This window comes from Gavialis gangeticus, unplaced genomic scaffold, assembly GCF_001723915.1.
Source record: "Gavialis gangeticus isolate Ggan-Ray unplaced genomic scaffold, GavGan_comp1, whole genome shotgun sequence".
Lineage (NCBI taxonomy): Eukaryota > Metazoa > Chordata > Crocodylia > Gavialidae > Gavialis > Gavialis gangeticus.
The window spans coordinates 96026479-96044108 of NW_017729025.1; positions in this window are offsets into that span (position 1 = coordinate 96026479).

Genomic DNA, 17630 nt, shown 5'->3' on the forward strand with positions numbered 1-17630 from the left:
TTTTTTTTTTAAACTGCTGGAGGCTGGGGGGAGGGCAGCCATCAGGGGGCTAGGGGTTTAAGCAAAGGATGGGGCCAAGCAGGACAGCCATTGGGGGAGCCTGGGGGAGCAGGCGGGGTGTGGGGCTGGATGGGGCAGCCATGGTGGGGCTGCAGGAGCTGGCAGGGGAAGGTGCCAGGTGGGGCAGCAATCCAAGGTGCTGGGGGAGCAAGTGGGGTGGGGCATGGGGGCCCTGCAGGGAGGTGGTAGCCCTGCAGGGGATATTTGGCCCCTGTTGGGGGGCTGTAGTCCCTGTTGGGGGCCAGTAACCCCTGCTGGAGGCTGTAGCCCCTGTGATGGGGCTGTAACCCCTGTGGGGGGCAGCAAAACAATAGGGAATACCAGAATTTCTGCTAGGAAGGCCAGTGACAGGACCCTGCCTGCTCAGAGCTGGCACCTTGGACCCAGCTGGAGGTGGCTGACCTCCTGGCCAGTTGGGGCCAGGAGGACATGCTTTGACAGTTCAAAGCAGGCCACCGCACCCAGAACATCTTCCAGGCAATAGCTGCCCAGATGGCCAGGCAGGGGGCACACATGGCAGTAGTGCCGCACAAAGGCTAACTTTCAGCCACAGCCCACTGGCAGCTTGTCCAGAGGGGCAGATGCCTCTATTGGCTGTGCAGTCCCCATCTGGGTCTGGCAGGTGTGCAGCAGGTCACAGCCAGGCAACAGCCCCCACTGCCAGACTGCTGCAGTATGTAGAAGGTGCAGGGAACTTTCAGGGCTGCTTCAGCAGTCCAGCTGGCACAAGGGGTAGTATCCTCAGGTACCAATTGGCTGGGCCCCAGAAGCTCCTGAGAGTGAGTAGCCCTGAGCTACTTGACAAGGCAGCTTTTTGTACTGATGGGGCTAGGACAGGGCAGCTTTTTATACTGCTGGGGCCAGCACAGGTGCTGGCCCCAGGCTCTAGCTCCCCCGGCTGTAGATCCAGGAGGAGCCAGGCAGAGTTATTTTGCCCCAAGTAGCACAATTTGCCCCACACCAAAGTGCATGTCCAGGCACATGCGCTGAAGAAAAAAGTCCCAGTGCAAATGGCAAGCGCACGTGCTTGCGTTTGTGGACACACCCAGAATGTTCATTGAACTATATCAGGGCTATGAAATGATGAAACAGGTCATCACCTATGCAAGCTTGTGCCTCACTGAACCAGCTTCTAAGGTGTCACCTTGCTCTGCTATCTGCCTTGTTAAAGGCGGTGTTGGAATGATGTTGCAGCCGTGATGGTCCATGAAATATGCGAGTGGCAAGGATTTTTCTGGGTTATATGTATTATTGGACCAACTACATTGGACCTACCACTGCCAGTCTGCCCCTCACCCACCGTCCCTGCCCGCAGATCACAGTTCTGCCCTGGGCCCAGGCTCCATGCAGTCACCATCCTGTGATCATGTCCCCACCTGCCCATCCTGCTCCTGGACACCACTCCCCACCCACCTACCCACAACCCCATCCCATCTGCCTGGCTGAGTGTACCCTGTCTGTGGGCATCTCAGGCCAATCTCCATGGAGATCCTGCCCACCTACTCTATCCAGCAGTGGGTGCCAGACAAACAGGCCTGGGGTAAGACAAAATCAATTGAACTCCTGTTGCACCTCCCTCCGCCAGCCCTCTTCCCCATGCTGGGCCAGGTCAGCACCCCCCCACACACCCCTCCAGCCTTCAACAGTTCATTGAAACCCCCTAAGGAGCCTTTCAGTCCAAATAATTGCCCACCCCTTACCAGTCATCTGTACGATGACACTCCAAATTTGACCTTGAATACTAATAAAATTTGAGCAGATAGATAGAGTCTCATCCTTATCTGCACCTGCATTTTTGGTATAGATATTGTTAATACCAGGCACTAGATGTCATACTGCTCAATTTCAGATGACTGGAAATTGATCAGAAAATGTCTTCCCAACTTCTTATAGTTCATGTTTGTTCAGTCATACAGGCAGAATTACTTAATAATGTGATTGTGCATTTGTTGTCTAAAATCATTACTAGAAATGGGATTGTAATGGAGTACAGTGGCACATACTGTCCCCTTAAGGAGAGGAGTTAGAGAAGTGGCTGAGTCTAGACTACCCATTCTAAGTTGTTCCAGCTGAACAAAGAGACTGGGGACAGATTGGGCAAACATGGGGAGAAAGAAAACGGTTCCAGATGGCCAGAACCACTGTAATATAGGCAAGAGCTTAGTACTCCTGTCTCCTCATCTATCAATCATTCAACTAATTGAGAGAAATCCTTGCTCCTTGTGAAAAGACAGCTGTCTATCTTATTTGTGGATTGGCATCTTCCAAGACAGTGTTTGAAAACTGTTCCACAGAACCCTGGATTTCCACAATAGGTCACCAGGGGTTCCTCAATAAGACTGGGAGTAATGGCCCTGCAGGCCAGGAGGCAATGTGCTGCCACTGGTGGACCAGGTGGCTTGGCTCCACATCACTCTTTAGGATAGGAGTAGGGGCTTTCTGGCATAAGAAGTGATATGAAAGGTTATGACTTTAGGAAGTTTAAAAGCCACTGTTCTAAGAAGCAAAAAAAAAGATGAACCTCTACATTATCCATATGGAAAGATGGCCACCTAGGCCATCACCATCTCCAGAAGGACACTGTGAAGGAGTTCTCTCTCTGAAGACTTTGCATTTAAGGTAATCTTATTTAGAAAGATTTGTGGGCAACACAGCTGGAGGCACACCAGTGAAATTTAGCCCTCCTGCTCTGAGGGGGTGGGGCTTAGAGTGACAAGTCTGCCACCAAGATGAAAAAACAGAAGAAAATTCCTTTCTTTTGTTTCTCCTTATAGATAAAGGATGACACTACCTCTGTGCCAGCATCATGCTTCTCATCTAATCAATCTTGGCTGATTTCCTTTAAAAAAATTACCTTTTGGCCTTTCCAAAAAAAATTGTTGTTCAAGGCACCAAGGTTAATGCAAGCTTAGGTCAGCTGTGTTCATGCTTTGCATTCTCCAAGCCTTCACAAGTTGGGTCAGTGATATCTCTGAGCTAAATAAGTGCCCTTCACAGCTGTTCTGTTTTCCAGCACAATAATTTCTAATGTCTTGCTTCTCATCAGATTGCAGCTACCTTATATCTGCCTTTCACATTTCATCTTTCCATATGGATATCTTAGAAGTGCATCTTTAGAAATGTTCATCCAAATGCAACATCACTATTACTGAAAAAAGGGCCTCACTGGGGCTTTTACTGAACACAGTCTTTATTGCTACTTTTTCTATCTTGGGGGAAATAAAGGAGATTAACTGCTAACAAACACAGTTTACCCTTTATATTACCAAAATCTACTTCTTGCAGAGGGGGCTGAAGTGTGAAATATATTTTGTCTAGGCATCAAACTTTGGGAAACACTTGAGCAGGTAGTGCCAGCAGGCTAGGAGACATGTTGTAGCTTCCTTCCCCCTGCCACTAGCGAGGGTCAACGCAGGCCTCCTCCTGCCTTTCCCGATTTAAAACTGAATGTCTGTTCAGTTGGTTATCAGTTCAACCTACACAACTTTGAAGACTAAACACACTGGAAGGCAGGGAGTGAATCCAGGCCAATTTAGATAGACCAAGGAAGTGGGCAGATCAGAATAGGATGCAATTTAACAAGGATAAGTGCAAGGTGCTGCACCTGGGGAGAAAGAATGGTACTTTCCAGGCTATAGTTGTACTGGAGATTCTGAGTACCATGGCAGTGGAAAGACATCTCAGAGTCATAGTCGATGGAAAAATGAACGTGAGTTGCCAATATGACAAGATAATAAGTAAGGCTAACTGCACTCTCTTGCATTAGTAGGTGCATCATGAGCAGGTCTAGGGAGGTGATACTTCTCCTCCATGTGGCATTGGTGAGACCGCAGCTGGAGTACTGCACCCAGTTTCGGGTGCCACACTTCAGAAGGAATGTGAATAACCTTAAGAGGGTTCAGAGGAGGGCCACTTGTATGGTTGAGGGCCTGCAGGTAAGATCCTATGAAGACAGACTGAGGGACCTGACTCTCTTCAGCCTCCACAAGAGAAGGTGGAGAGGTGATCTTGTGGCTGTCTACAAGCTCATCGAGGGGGTCAACAGGGAATAGGGGATACTCTGTTTACGAGGATGCCCCTCAGGTTACTAGAAATAACGGCCACAAACTGAAGGAGGGTAGATCTAAGTTAGACATCAGGAAGAAATTCTTTATGGTGAGGGTTGACAAAATATGGAATGGGCTTCCAAGGGAGGTGGTGCTCTCCCCTACCTTGGAAGTGTTCAGAAAGAGAATGGATAAGCACCTGGCTGGGGTTACATAACCTCAGTGCTTTTTCCTGCATGGAGCAGGGGGTCAGGCTCGATGATCTACTAGGTCCCTTCCAACCCTAGAAATCTATGAAGAAGCTGCCTAGATTGAATCAATTCTGCTTTCAGCTTTTTGACTGTCTGTACTTAGTCTGAGTGCCTGTTCACCTACCTATAGCCCTGAGGCCTAGGGAGCTGTGCGTGGTAAATGTTTCTCTAGTCTGAACCCTCTCCTCCACCACTACCCATGAGCAAGAACTGCAGAGTTCTACTGTCCACCTGTAAAGAAGACATTGGTTTAGGCAGCCCATTGCAATATTCCAATATCATTCCTTTGTAATAATTCAACTGATTTCTTTCCTTGCCATTCTCTAGAGGCTGGCAGGCCATGGGAGGAAGAGTCCAAGCCAGAATGGGGAGGAGATTGCAGGGGTTTGTGCAGTCTCTCTAAAAGTATTTTAATGGTCCCTTAAAAGGGGTAGAGGGAGATAGTATCTGTCTTCCCTCCTTACAGGGATGTTATAGTTGGGAGAAATAGGAAATCTTACAGTGACACACCTTTTACCCCCAAAATTCATCATTTTCTGATTTCAAATCAGATGTGCTCCACTTACAAGTCAAAGGATGTCTTAAGTGTTGGCAACACAAATTCCAACTGGGCGCTACAAATGCAGCTGTCTGGCTCTGACTGATCATTACAAATAAAGATTTTGGATCAGCTGTATAGTTCTTTGCTAATTTCTTGTTGCAACAGAGAGAACAAGTTTTCAGGCTTGAAATCCTGAATTGGCATTTTCTACACAGCTAAGAAAAAAAACATTCTTTATGTTTATAAAATGTGTAGATGTGATTTGCAGAGAGCAGCAGTTCTGTGAAACAGGATAGGGGCCAGTTTTCTTGGATTTTTTTTTTCGGAGTATAATCAAGGTATCACATATCCTGAAGTAATTTGGATCTGAATTCTGAGACAGGGTACAGGTATAGAGGGTACAGGAGATAGGCCTAGAATTGAAACAGGACCATTTGCTGGATATGTTTACTAAAACAAGCACAAGTAAAATTATTTACAATGTGACACCAACACTGTCATCTGATATCTGGACTTGGCAACCCACTGCATGAATGGCAGTATGTAGCTTGTGAAAACTTAATCAAGTTCCCAGCCAGCTCTTCATTGCACAAAAAGCCCTATGTTTTCATTATCAAAACCCTTGTCTTTCCTTGAATGACCTTTCTCTGCAGTAAAATTCATTGTAGGAAAGCATATCAGGTTTGATGAAAACAGTTGTTTGTTTTTTGTCAGACTTGTTTATAAAACAGGATTTGCTAGTAATGTAACAAGGAATGAGTGAGTAGGGCACCAGCCATGGGTGGCAATTTAGAAGAGATGCCAAAATGGCAGCTCCCAGGGACCCCTACACTGCTGCAGCAGCAGTCCACATCTGGAGAGTTCATCCTGCAGCAGCAGCAACAGCCCCTGGGTAAAGAGGTAAGTACTGGGTACTCCCCTGCCCACCCCTCATCTACCCAGGGCACTAAAATCCATAGTTACACCTCTGAGAAATAGGGTTTGAGAAATACACAGAAATAGGATTTCAGCCACACTGCAGAGCTGGGCAGACATCACTGCATTACTTGACACTAGACTTCATATTTTCAAGGTCATCTTTAAAATTACATGTCTAGAAATATATACCCTCTCTATTTTTTATAATGATAATAGTAGCAGCAGCAAAAACAACAATAATCATCGCTGTTGTTGTTATTGAAAAGCACAATTCTGCAGCAATAGACATTCTGTAACAAACTTTGAATAATCTTTGCTCTACCAGTATCTATAGATTTTCATGCTAACTCCTAAATTTTTCTCTCAATAGTTTCTTTGCAGCAAATCTGCATTTCCTTGTGTTCTCAGGTAGCCTTTTTTCACTTATAAAAAGGTATAGGCTGTGGTATACATGGTGAGCTAAGCAGTAAGCACATGGTGGCTGAGCCACTTAACTTGTATCTCCAAGTCAAGGGTGGACAACCTGCAGCATGGGTGCCACAAGTGGCACAGGCAGCCTCTGTGTGTGGCACATGGCAGGTAGGGTAGGGGCAGGCAACATAGCAGCAGATAGGGCAGGGAGCAGAGCTACAGATTGGGCAGTGGAAGGGGATCAGACCAGCACTTGGGGAGGATGCAGGGCTAATTTGTGGCATGCCTGCCAAAAAGGTTGTCCCCACTGTCCTCCATGGCTTATGCCTTGCAGCAGCACCCAGTTTAGAACATGGAGACCAGTGAGTGTCCAGCCCTTTGCTTAGGATGTGGCTCCAGAGATGCAGTTAAACACCCACCTGTACCTCTTTGGAGCGTGCAGGTGAGATGCTAATAGATTTTTCCTGTAATCACTGAATGCTCAAGTCAACATGTCACCCAGCTTGGGGCACATGATGGGCCAGCTGCGCTTGCATGAGGTTAAAGCCAGAATCTTCAACAGCAAGTCTTTCACCAGCTACAGGCCAAGTAGTCTAAGTATCTACATGGAAAGAAGAGCTCTGACAGTAGAGATATTTTCACCTGCTAAAGTTCTAATGGGAGCCAATACATCAAAGCTGGTGTTAGGCAAACTACGATTAAAAATATGGCAAAAGTTTTTAGCAGTGAGAGTAGCTGCCAGTGGTTACTTAGTATTGTGGTAGGGTCTGCTGTATTTGAAATCTCTAAATTAAAGACTTGGGTCCTTCTGAAAGATACTCAAATTCAAACAGAAGTCATAGTCTTGATGCAGGAACTACTGGCAAAAATATGTTCTCTGTGATGCCAAGAGACCAGACTGGGTCTCAGGGATCCTTTTGGCCTTACAGTAGGAAAATCTATTAAAGTCCAGTGTGCCTTGGCTTGGGAAGATCTGTAGGCATTGTCTTTTATTCTGTGACAGTTCTGGTGTGGGAGGGATGGGGAATTGTTTCCAAAATGAAGCAGGACACAAGAACCTCCTCAAGAAGAGAATGTTCCAGGGAGCAGCACCAAAGACTATACCACACAATCATGAGATCCACACTTCTCCATGTCTTACAGTTATTTCCAGACCCGTGAAAAGCATGGGCATGGGGTGCTGCTCTTGTCAGGGATGGTGACTGGGCAGGAGAAGGGACATTGGGGTGACAAAGTGAGGAAGGCAGGAAAAGTGGCTGACTAGGATGTGACTGAGAAAGTGAGTGGGGACTTACAATTATCTGGTCAAAATAAACATATCCCTGTGCTCTACATTCCTTCAAAATGAGATCCATTTCTCTGGTACCCTTTACTTAGCTGAGACTCCTGCTATGCTCCCTCTACCTTTGCTAATGTCATCTGGTAAGGGAGAGGGAAAAGCACGCAATGGGCACCAGTGGAAAAAGCAGACAGTAAGATGGAGGGTACACAGTGTTAGAGCTGGCGGGAAGACTTACAGCTGAGACAGGGCCAGAAAATGCCAGCTGTTTGAAACTGAAAGTTTCCCAGGGAACATGACATTTGATAGAAACCTACCTGGGTTCTTGCCAGCTTGCCTACCTAGCTCTCAGGCCTCCCCAGCCTCTCTGCCTTCTTGATAGCTCTCCTGGAGGGTGGCTGTGGGGCCAAAATGTGCAGGCTTTCCAGGATCTGCAGCATCTTACCTGGCAGATAGCCATGGAGTCAGAATTCAAGGCCCCTGGGCAGTCTGCATGATGAGATGATTTGAAGCCAGGGTTCAGCAGACCTCCTAGAGGCTGAGGATCACACCTTTTTTTTCAGGACCTTGCCTGACAAGCTTCTGGGTTCCCTGGTACCTGACCTAATGGGCTGTGACAGAGTGACAAGGGCTTCCAGGCCCCCCACTCCTCCCTGAGCAGTCATCTGGCTATTGCAGAGCTAAGACTCCCAGGCCTCTGGACAGGCTATCAGAACCAAGACACCTGACTCCTTGGCAACTTTTCTGTTAGGATGCCCTAAGACTGAGAGCCCCAGGTCTTCCAGAATCCCATGCTCTCTGGGTCCTTGGTAACTCACCATGGTGCAGTGCTGCAAGCAAAGGATTCAAGAGAAGTGAGATAAGAAGCTTCTACTGTGATTCTTTCAAAACCAAAATTCTTCCAAATCCTTCTTGCTTCTGAAGAATTTCATATCCAGCTCTTCCATATGAATCAGACCTCTTACTGAATAAATAAGTAAAAAGCTTGCCAAGAGGGAAATGCTGGTGCTACCAGCTCTAGTGTGTGTAAACAGATAAAGTTGGTGGAAAAACGACTGTGGAGTAGGAGGCACAGTCCATGCTCTGTGAAGACTCTGTCCTTACCAAAGAGTAAATACCAAGAAAGAAGAGAATTAGCTGGTCTAATTCATCTAAGCAGCAGTCCTCTTAGAACAGAAGAACTTGATCTGAGTGTCTGGAATATTTCCTAGCAGCAGGTTCTATTACTCTACTGGAGTCTCCCATGAGAGAGAGTGCCTCATCAAGTAAGTCATTTAAAACTCTATTGGACAGAGCAACCAAGGGAACAATCCTGCCTTGTTGTGCTAGGATCATTAACTACTTTAAATTAGCTTAAAGGTCTGATTTTTAGAAGCAGACTGGAAGGGCAATAAGCATATTAGCTCCATATAACCAACATTTTACCAATTTAACTTCCTAAGAAAATGGGTAAGTTTCTTTTTTTTAAAAAAAAGCAGACCTTGGTTTGGATGATCATTAGTCTAAGCCCATTAGCTTTATGATAAACAAGCACGTAATTAAATATGCTCATTTAACCATTATCAGAGTGTTTAAATAAGAAAGCATACCAGGAAGCCTACATAGTTGAAAGGAACGCATTGTAAGGCTGCTGGGGGAATTCCAGGAAAGCTATTAAATGCTAGTGGTAAGTAGAAGAACATTTTATTAATTTCACTCCAGCATGAAAATGAAAGTGCTTAACTGCAACCTGTCAATTGTATCTAATTTGCCTGCCATTAGTGTTGGTTTGCATCCCCTCCCCCCCTTCCCTTTCCTCCCTTCCCCAAAACCAACTTTGAATATGGATGAGATGTGCTAAGAATGGTTTTTCTAGCTGTTTGAAGCCAAATTCAATTCAATATGTAGTGCAAGTAGAGACCAATTCTCTCAATGCAGAGGAATTGCATTGACTCACGGGAGGTCTCCATTTCAAAGTTTACCGTGCAATTAACATGAACAGAAGCTGAATTGTGCCATTCACCAGCTGGGGATCAGTGACTAAGCATCCCTGGTGGCAAGGTGAGTTAAGCCTCTCGAGTTTTAACAGATTCTAGGCCCTTTCCTTCAGTCTTGTGGCCAGTAAGGAGGCCTGCATCCTGTCTAGCACCCTCTCAGATAGCTCAAGCTTAGCACAGTCCTGACTCAGACTTGGACCAAAAGTGTGAACCTTCTAATTCACAGTTTAATACTTCAGGGGAAACATAATAGATGTGAGCACACCTATCTAAGATAAGCTTTACACCAGGGGTGTCAAACATATGGCCGCTGGGCCACATCTCGACATCCAACCCCCACTGCTGCCCCAGGTCTGCCCTAGGGCATGGCTGATGCCCATAATGCAGGGTTGAATCCAGCCCCCAGGTCCCCTCAACTCCCTACTCCCCTCCCCCACCATACTCAAACCAGTGGCCACTCCAGCTGGTATGGAACGCACACTGCACGCGGCATGGATCCTAGAGTGACTGAAATGGGTGCCGTGTGCAGCGCAGTCCAGCTGCAGCACCAGCTATGCAGAATCAGATGGCCGCCCTGGTTGGAGTGCATCGTACATGGCACCAGCTCTGGCTTGCATGCCACATACAGTGCCTGCTCCAGCCAGCCCAGAACCTGTGCTGCATGTAGTACTTGCAGGCATTACATACAGTCCCAAACTGGCTGAAGCAGGCACTGTGTGAGGTGCAGTCTAACCACAGCTCCAGTCCCAGACTGGCTAGAGTGGCCCCCAAATCAGGCATTTGGCGGTGGGGAGGGGAGGGCATGCAGAGAGCCTGATGATCTTGACACACTTACTTTACACCTTGATTATCACTAAACTATTTGCACTGCAGAGATCTTAGATAACAATTAAGCCGGTGCAAAATTCTGCCAGGGGGTTCATTTGGAAGCTGTTTCAATCCATTTTGAGTTCAAAGCAGTGAAATCAAAATGAAACAAAAGGCTTCAAAACAGCTTCAAAATGAAACAAGGGCACTCGAAACATTTCAAAAGTTTTGAAACGTTAAGTTTTGAAGCTGGGCTTACTTGGCTTCAGCACTGGTCCCAGGTGGCAGAGGCAATCTCCTCTCATCCAGCATGCAGTCTCGGGCCTCGCACCCCTGGGAGGGCTGCCAGGCTGTGCCAGACTCCTCCCAAGGGTGCAAGCCGCCAGATATGCAAGCTGGATGACAAGAGGTTGCCACTGGTGCTTGGAGCCAGTGGCAGCAGCAATCTTCCCCGGCACTGGGCATGGGCTGCACCCAGCACTGGTCCCAGGTGGCAGAGGCAACCTCCTCTCGTCCAGTGAGCAGATATGGAGGCTCACACCCCCAGGAGGGCTGCCAGGCTTTGCCAGATTCCTCCTGTGGGTGCGAGGCCCCAGATCTGCACACCAGATGACAGGAAGCTGCCACTGCCACCTGGCACTGGGCACAGCTCACGCCCAGCACCAAGAAACATTCATGCTGTCACGAGTCCCAGGTGGCAGAGGCAGCCTCCTGTTGTCCAGCACACAGATCCGGGGACCCGCACCCCCAAGAGGAGTCCAGCACAGCCCCGGAGCCCTCCCTGGTGTGTGAGCCCCCAGATCTGCATGCCAGATGACAGAAGGCAGCTGCTGCCAGCTAGTGTCAGGAGTTTTGCTTTGAACAGTTTGAGGTGCAGTTTCCCAGAAACCTGTCCATCTGCCTCCTTGAAACATGGCAAGCTTCATGCCCTCAGAAGGGGCTACCATCCCTGCAATTTTCATCCAAATTAAAGGCATTTTCATGATTCCCCATTATAGCCTATAGGTGAAACGTCAAAACACATTGAAACAGCAAAACAGTTTTGACGAAATGAAATGGAACAGTGCTTTGAAATGAAATAAAACAATTAAATGAAACACTGTCCCTTTGAAATGGCAAAACAGAAGTCAAAATGAAATGGTGCTGTTTCGCACAGCCCTAATAATACCCTTATTCAGGTTTGCCCTTCCTTACGTAGTCTCTAGGGTTTTGGTTCTCGACATTTTTTAGACTCAAAGCACACCTTGGAAAATGCCAGTTCTGAACTTCCACTCAGAAAAAATAATAGAGCAATTCTTCTGTTGCCAAGAATTCAAATGACCACAACACGGCAGAATGTTTTTGACACTATGTATTCCTATTTGAAATCTCTGAGTTTATCTTGTGAATCATGTGTAGGTGTTTGCACACCTATCTGTGCTAATATTGTGTGGCACACTGTGGAACCCCTTAAAGCAATGGTCTCCAACCTTTTTAAGTAGGAGAGCACCTTCGGCATTTAAAAGCAACCCAAGATCTACTGTGTGCAGCTGCCAGCCACCATTTCCCCCTCCCCCACCCAGCAGGTAAGTCTGTGGGGAGGGAAGGGTGGAGGCACATCGAGGCAGAGGAAGAAAAAATTATTTGGGGGCGTGCCTCCCCAGCAGGTAAATCCCACCCAGCCAGGGCCCCACTCAATCTACCCTGCCTCTGAGGAAGGGTAATGCTTCTCCTGCCCCTGCACCATTGTCCCTCACCACAGGGGGCCTCGATCTAGCCCCTGCCCCTTCCCTCCCCACTGACTGACCTGCTAGGTTGGGGCTCACGTGTGCATGTATGCAGGCACTCAGCCACCTGAGCCTCAGATCAACTCCAAGAGTCTCCGAGATCTACCACTGGATAAAGAACCACTGGTTGGTGACCACTGCTTTAAAGGATCTAAATGCACCCAGAGTACCACAGCACTGGTTAAGAATCATTTCTCTAGGGCATCTGTCCATGTTCTTAAAGGCAGTCACTTCCCCCGGCCTCATAGGGTTCCTGGTATATGCCTTTCTATCTCAATTCATTGAATATATTGAGCTCAGATGCAAAATGCAAGATGTGGTGCATCTTTGGGCTCTTTCCTAGGCTTGCATAGAAAAAGGAGCAGTTTGTGCAGTTTGACTCTGGAGTTTCTGACTGAATGTACCAAATGTTGCTTGAGGCTTAGAGCCAGATTTTTTCCTTGATCCAACTTCTAAAATGCCATGGACAGAGATGGGCACACACCAGGAAGTTTGAAATACGTCTTAACAATCTGAAAGAGTCAGAGAGATGGTCATAGGCTGTAACATCCAAATCAGTCTGGTTTTTGTTTATTGCCATTATTGTCTTTGAGGAAAGGAAGAGATAGCAAGTGCAGGCCCTGGTACAATTGGAGGTGCAGGGGTTTATCTCAACAGTCAGTGCTTGGACCAGAGCGGTATGAAATACAGTGAAGCTCAAAGACACATACAAATCCACTCATTTGGGATTTCATTATGAACTTTCCTTCCGTTTCAGGTTCAACTTAGGTTGAATTTTCCAAATATCTTCAGAACAAATCTGGCTGGTTTCCAGCAACCCTGAGGCCAGTTCATCACTTCAGACAAAATGCTGGTGTAACACCATTTTTATGTAAAACCAGGTAAAATGTGGTGGTGTTCAGCTGAATTTTGCTCTTGGATTTGTCTCTAAATAAAATGAACAGTGCAAATCCAAGCAAAATATAATCCACAAACCCTTTAACCCACTGCTGGGCACTTTGAGGGCTGAACCTCTTATACAGAGCAGCTCATAACAGTTTTGTCACATAGCTATTCTGTGATTCTAATACCTCTTGTATTTGCTTCATCATACTGCACTGGCTTCAGTAGCACTATGGCTGATGTGATAGCACAAGAGGAGGAATTTGTCTCCCTATGTAAGATACTGTATACCATATGTTCTGGCTTAAACATTCTGCTTTTGACATGTATCATTGATTGGTTTGATTGTTCTGATAAAGTTAATTGTGCATAGAGGGGGGGTTTGAAGGGATATTGTTTTGTTACTTTTTTCTTGTCAGATAATTTGTGCTGAGACTTGCATTCAAGTTCTTGCTGGAATTCTACAGCATCAACAGTACCTGGGAATGGCAGTAAATCTAATCCCACATGCATACATAGTGGGCTTCAAGTTTGAGACTGATGAAGCTATACTGACCGGGAAAAACTTTCCCAAGCAGGAGATGAGAAATCCAGTCACTTCTCACAAAAGGTGATACCAAGAGTTCTGTGTACACAGCTCCTTGCTTTTCAGTTTACATTTCTTAGCAATTCTGAGCATCAGGTTTCCTGCATTTGCCCCCATGTCAGTAGCCCTGAAGGGAGATGAACAGCATGAGAGTTTCTATTTGCTTCTTCTTCTTGCTGGGTGAATCAGGCTACCCTATACCTTACACTCTAAGCACTACCTAATCAGAGGTATAAATGTGTGTAAGTACCCGGGCTAGCTTTAATTTAGCAATATGGAGTACTGACACCAGTGTAGCTGTGGCAGCACTGACTGCAGCTTGGGCTAGCCACAGGAGTACGTACCCAGGATCCTAGCACTTTAGGTTTCTGTTGGGCTCCCAAAGCAAGGAAGAATGACTGCAAGCAACCCCATCTGCCAAAGTTTAATGCCTACCTGCCTTTTAGTGATTCTGCTTCTAAGTAAAATTGTTGGAGAAAGTGGTGGGGATAATTTAGTTCTGTCCCAGTTGTCACTAATTGTCATCAAAATCAATTTTCAGGTCATAACTCTTTAATATTAACACAATGAAGCCAGTTACATTTCAATCAGAAAAGCATCCAGCCACTGTGAGGAGACCTATCAGGACTCCCCATAGGGTGAGAGAAATATAATAAGAATTTGAGACAAGGTTCTCTCCATTTTGCCAGATACAAAATGGGCCACAGCCATTAACTCTCATGGGGAATTAAAACCTTTGTAAAGTCAGAAGACTTTTAAAACTCCTTGGACTCCAGGATCATGGAAATGAGTATCTTTTTGCCCTTTGGAATATCTGTCATCCAAGAATCTCAAAGCACTGTATAAATACTGCTTAAAGGTCCCTGTATGGGTACATTTACTCCCTCATAAAAAGCGAGGGTCCTGGCCAGGAATTTATAGTCTAATTCAGACAAGTACAAAAGTCTCTTTAATAGTAGTAAGAGGAAGGCCTAGGTAATGAAGCAGCACTTAAAGAAGAATTTGGTTTGAAGTTCTATGTTTGAGCTTCACAACACTTAGGCTGAGTGAGTGATACTAGTGCTAGATCTCTGTATTGCTCTGACCCATGGGTTTTAAGGGTAGAGAATAACAATTCAGGGGGGGTAGCTAAAATGAAAAGAGGAGCTCAAGGCAGAGGCAGCAGGAGCTGTCAGACTAGGCAGTGTTGCCAACCAAGACCATTAAAAAAAAATCACTAATCTATGCCTCCAAGGGACAGCAGGGTAGGTCCTATGAGGAAAGGTTGCGGGACCTGAACCTGTTCAGCCTTCAAAAGAGAAGGCTGAGGGGGGATCTTGTGGCCTGTTATAAACTGGTTAGGGGGGATCAGCAGGCGCTGGGGGAGTCCCTGTTCCCCCGAGCACCACAAGGAGTGACCAGGAACAATGGTCACAAGCTGGCGGAGGGAAGGTTTAAGTTGGACATCAGGAGGCGCTACTTCACGGTCAGGGCGGCTAGGGTCTGGAACCAGCTTCCAAGTGAGGTGGTGCAGGCTCCCACCCTGGGGGTTTTTAAGAGGAGGTTGGATGACCACCTTACTGGGGTCATTTGACCCCAGTGCTCTTCCTGTCATGGCAGGGGGTCGGACTAGATGATCTGCTCAGGTCCCTTCCGACCCTAGAAACTATGAAACTATGAAAAATCATGAGATCATTAACTCCCCCATCCCCTCAAACAACTTGAGGTCATGTTTTTTCTTTAGCTTGAGGTATGTTAGACTACATAATCTTCGGTCACATGTTCATTTTTTTCTCCACAACCATGACAGCTAAAAGCTTTTTTAAACAAGAGGTAAGAGTCTTGTGCCTTCTTGCAACATTACAATCTGAGTTTTTTTAAAAAAATAACTGTATATTGCAAGACTTGAAATAAAATTGTAGGAATTAGTAATAGTGGTTACTCTTGTCTGTTTGTACTGCAGTGCCTCAGAGTTTAGAGTGGGGCCACAGTCCCGTTGCGGTAGGCATGGAAAATACAGGACAAAAACACTTTTTTTTCTCACGTCAGACTGCTTTCTACTGTGTGGCACTGTCTTTAGACCTATTAGCCATATTCAATTTTGCTCCAGAGCCCTCTTTCAGTTTCTTCACCTTCACCTCATTTCCCTCAGACCCTCCTCCAGCAACTCCTCTTCTTTCCATCATAGCTCCTTAAATTCTCACCCTTCTATGTTCAACATATACCCTTGATGCAAATGACAAAAGTGCATGCATGCATCACAGCACATCATTGTAAATGCCCAGTAGGGCTGTGTGAAGCTTTGGTCCCCGATTCTATTCGGCAGAGTTTTGGCACCATTCAGTGGCCAAATCTCTGAATCCAAATCAAATCAGAGGACACTTTAATCTCTCCAAATCAAATCAGAACCCTCCAAATTGCTTTGGAGATTCGGAAATAGCAACAGCTTTAAATGTTTTTTCTACATACCTCTAGGTAGTAGGGGGTTCTTGAATGCTGCAATTCCCTGAATCATCATCGAATCTTCAGATTCAACTGAATCGAATCAGGGACAGTGATCTGAATCAACAAATTGAATCACTGTCTCCAATTCGGGCCAAATCTGAATTGCATAGGGCCTGCTTCACACACCCCTAATGCCCAGGACTGTTACAGCATCTGAATCACCAAAGCTATGACCAATGCAGACAACTGGTGGATGGATCATTGCTTGATAAATTCTGTTGCTTCTATTCATACCGTATCAAAGCATTGTGAACAAAAAGCAGCCAAGAAGAAGTTCAAAACTGAGTGCTTGAAAGACCCTGCTGAAAGCAATATTTTCCAGTAGTGCCTTGGTTAGAAACCCTTTGACCTCTCTGATAATCCTGACACCATTGGTCACTGGGAGAGCCACATGAAAGACATCCATAAGGATGTGAAGAATCCCTAGGCTTCTCCACAAAAAAATATCAGGACTGGTTCAATGAGAATGGCAGGAAAATTTAAGCTCTCATTGACTGAAAAAGGAGTTCCTTCAAAGCTTGACAAAATGGCATGAATTCCAAACAGAAGCAAGACATGTGTTACCGCACTACATTGGCAAAAAGAATTTCTTCCATATCAGTTGTAAGGACAGAAGAACAATTGCCAGCATTCTGGCTCAAGCAAACACTACCCAGCATTGAAGCCATGTTTATACAGCACCAGCTCCATTGGACAGGACATGTTATGAGCAGGGATCCAGGTTTTCCATTTGCCACAGAAAAACATAGTAAAACTCAAGATTTTCTCATTTTAAGGGGAAAAACCTGGATTTTCTCCTTTAACAGAGAAAACCGCAGGAAATGGTGGGTTCCCTCTTGCAGGCTGGCAGAGTTCCAGCCTGCAAGGGGCTGCAGGGAGCAGGAGAAGGGCAATCAGGCAGGGAGAGCCATGTGCATGTGAACACATATACATACATATGTTCATCAAGCAGCCTGGAGAGCAGCTCCCCACAGGTAAGTCGGGGGGGCAGGGATTGAGGCCCCCATAGTGAAGGAGGGAGGGATGGAGGGAGTTGGGTAAGGCTGGGGCTGCTGTCCATCTGGGGCAGTGCATGGGGCTTGGGGCTGGAATGCATGGCCTCAGGGCCCAGGCAGGGAGTGGGATGGGGCCATGGGAGGCTCCACTGGGGGCAGGGGCTGGCTCCCTGCCACTGTACGCACTCCTGGGGGGGCATGGAGGGCACATGCCCCCCCAGATTTGTGCATGGGAACACTGATGGGCTGCCCACTACCGGCTCAGGCTCCCCACCAGGCTGCCCTCCCCCTGGGACCTCTGCGGCCCATTGGGTGGGACCTGACATGGCAGGCAAAGCAGGGGAGGGAAGCTTCATGCCACTGTTGGAAGCTCTGCACTGCCATGGTGAAGTGCCCCCTGCCCACCTGGCAGCAATGGGGGCAACAGTGCAGAACCATGCCCCTTGCTGCAGCCAGTGGGGTATGGTGGGTGCCTCACAATGGCAGCACAGAGTTCCCAGTGATGGCAACAAGCTTCTTCACCTAGTCCCATTCTGCCCTGTTGCACCAGGACCCACCCGTTGGGCTGCAGAGGTCCTGGGGAGAGTGCAGCTGGGTGGGGAGCTTGAGCCTGCATTCTACACCACCC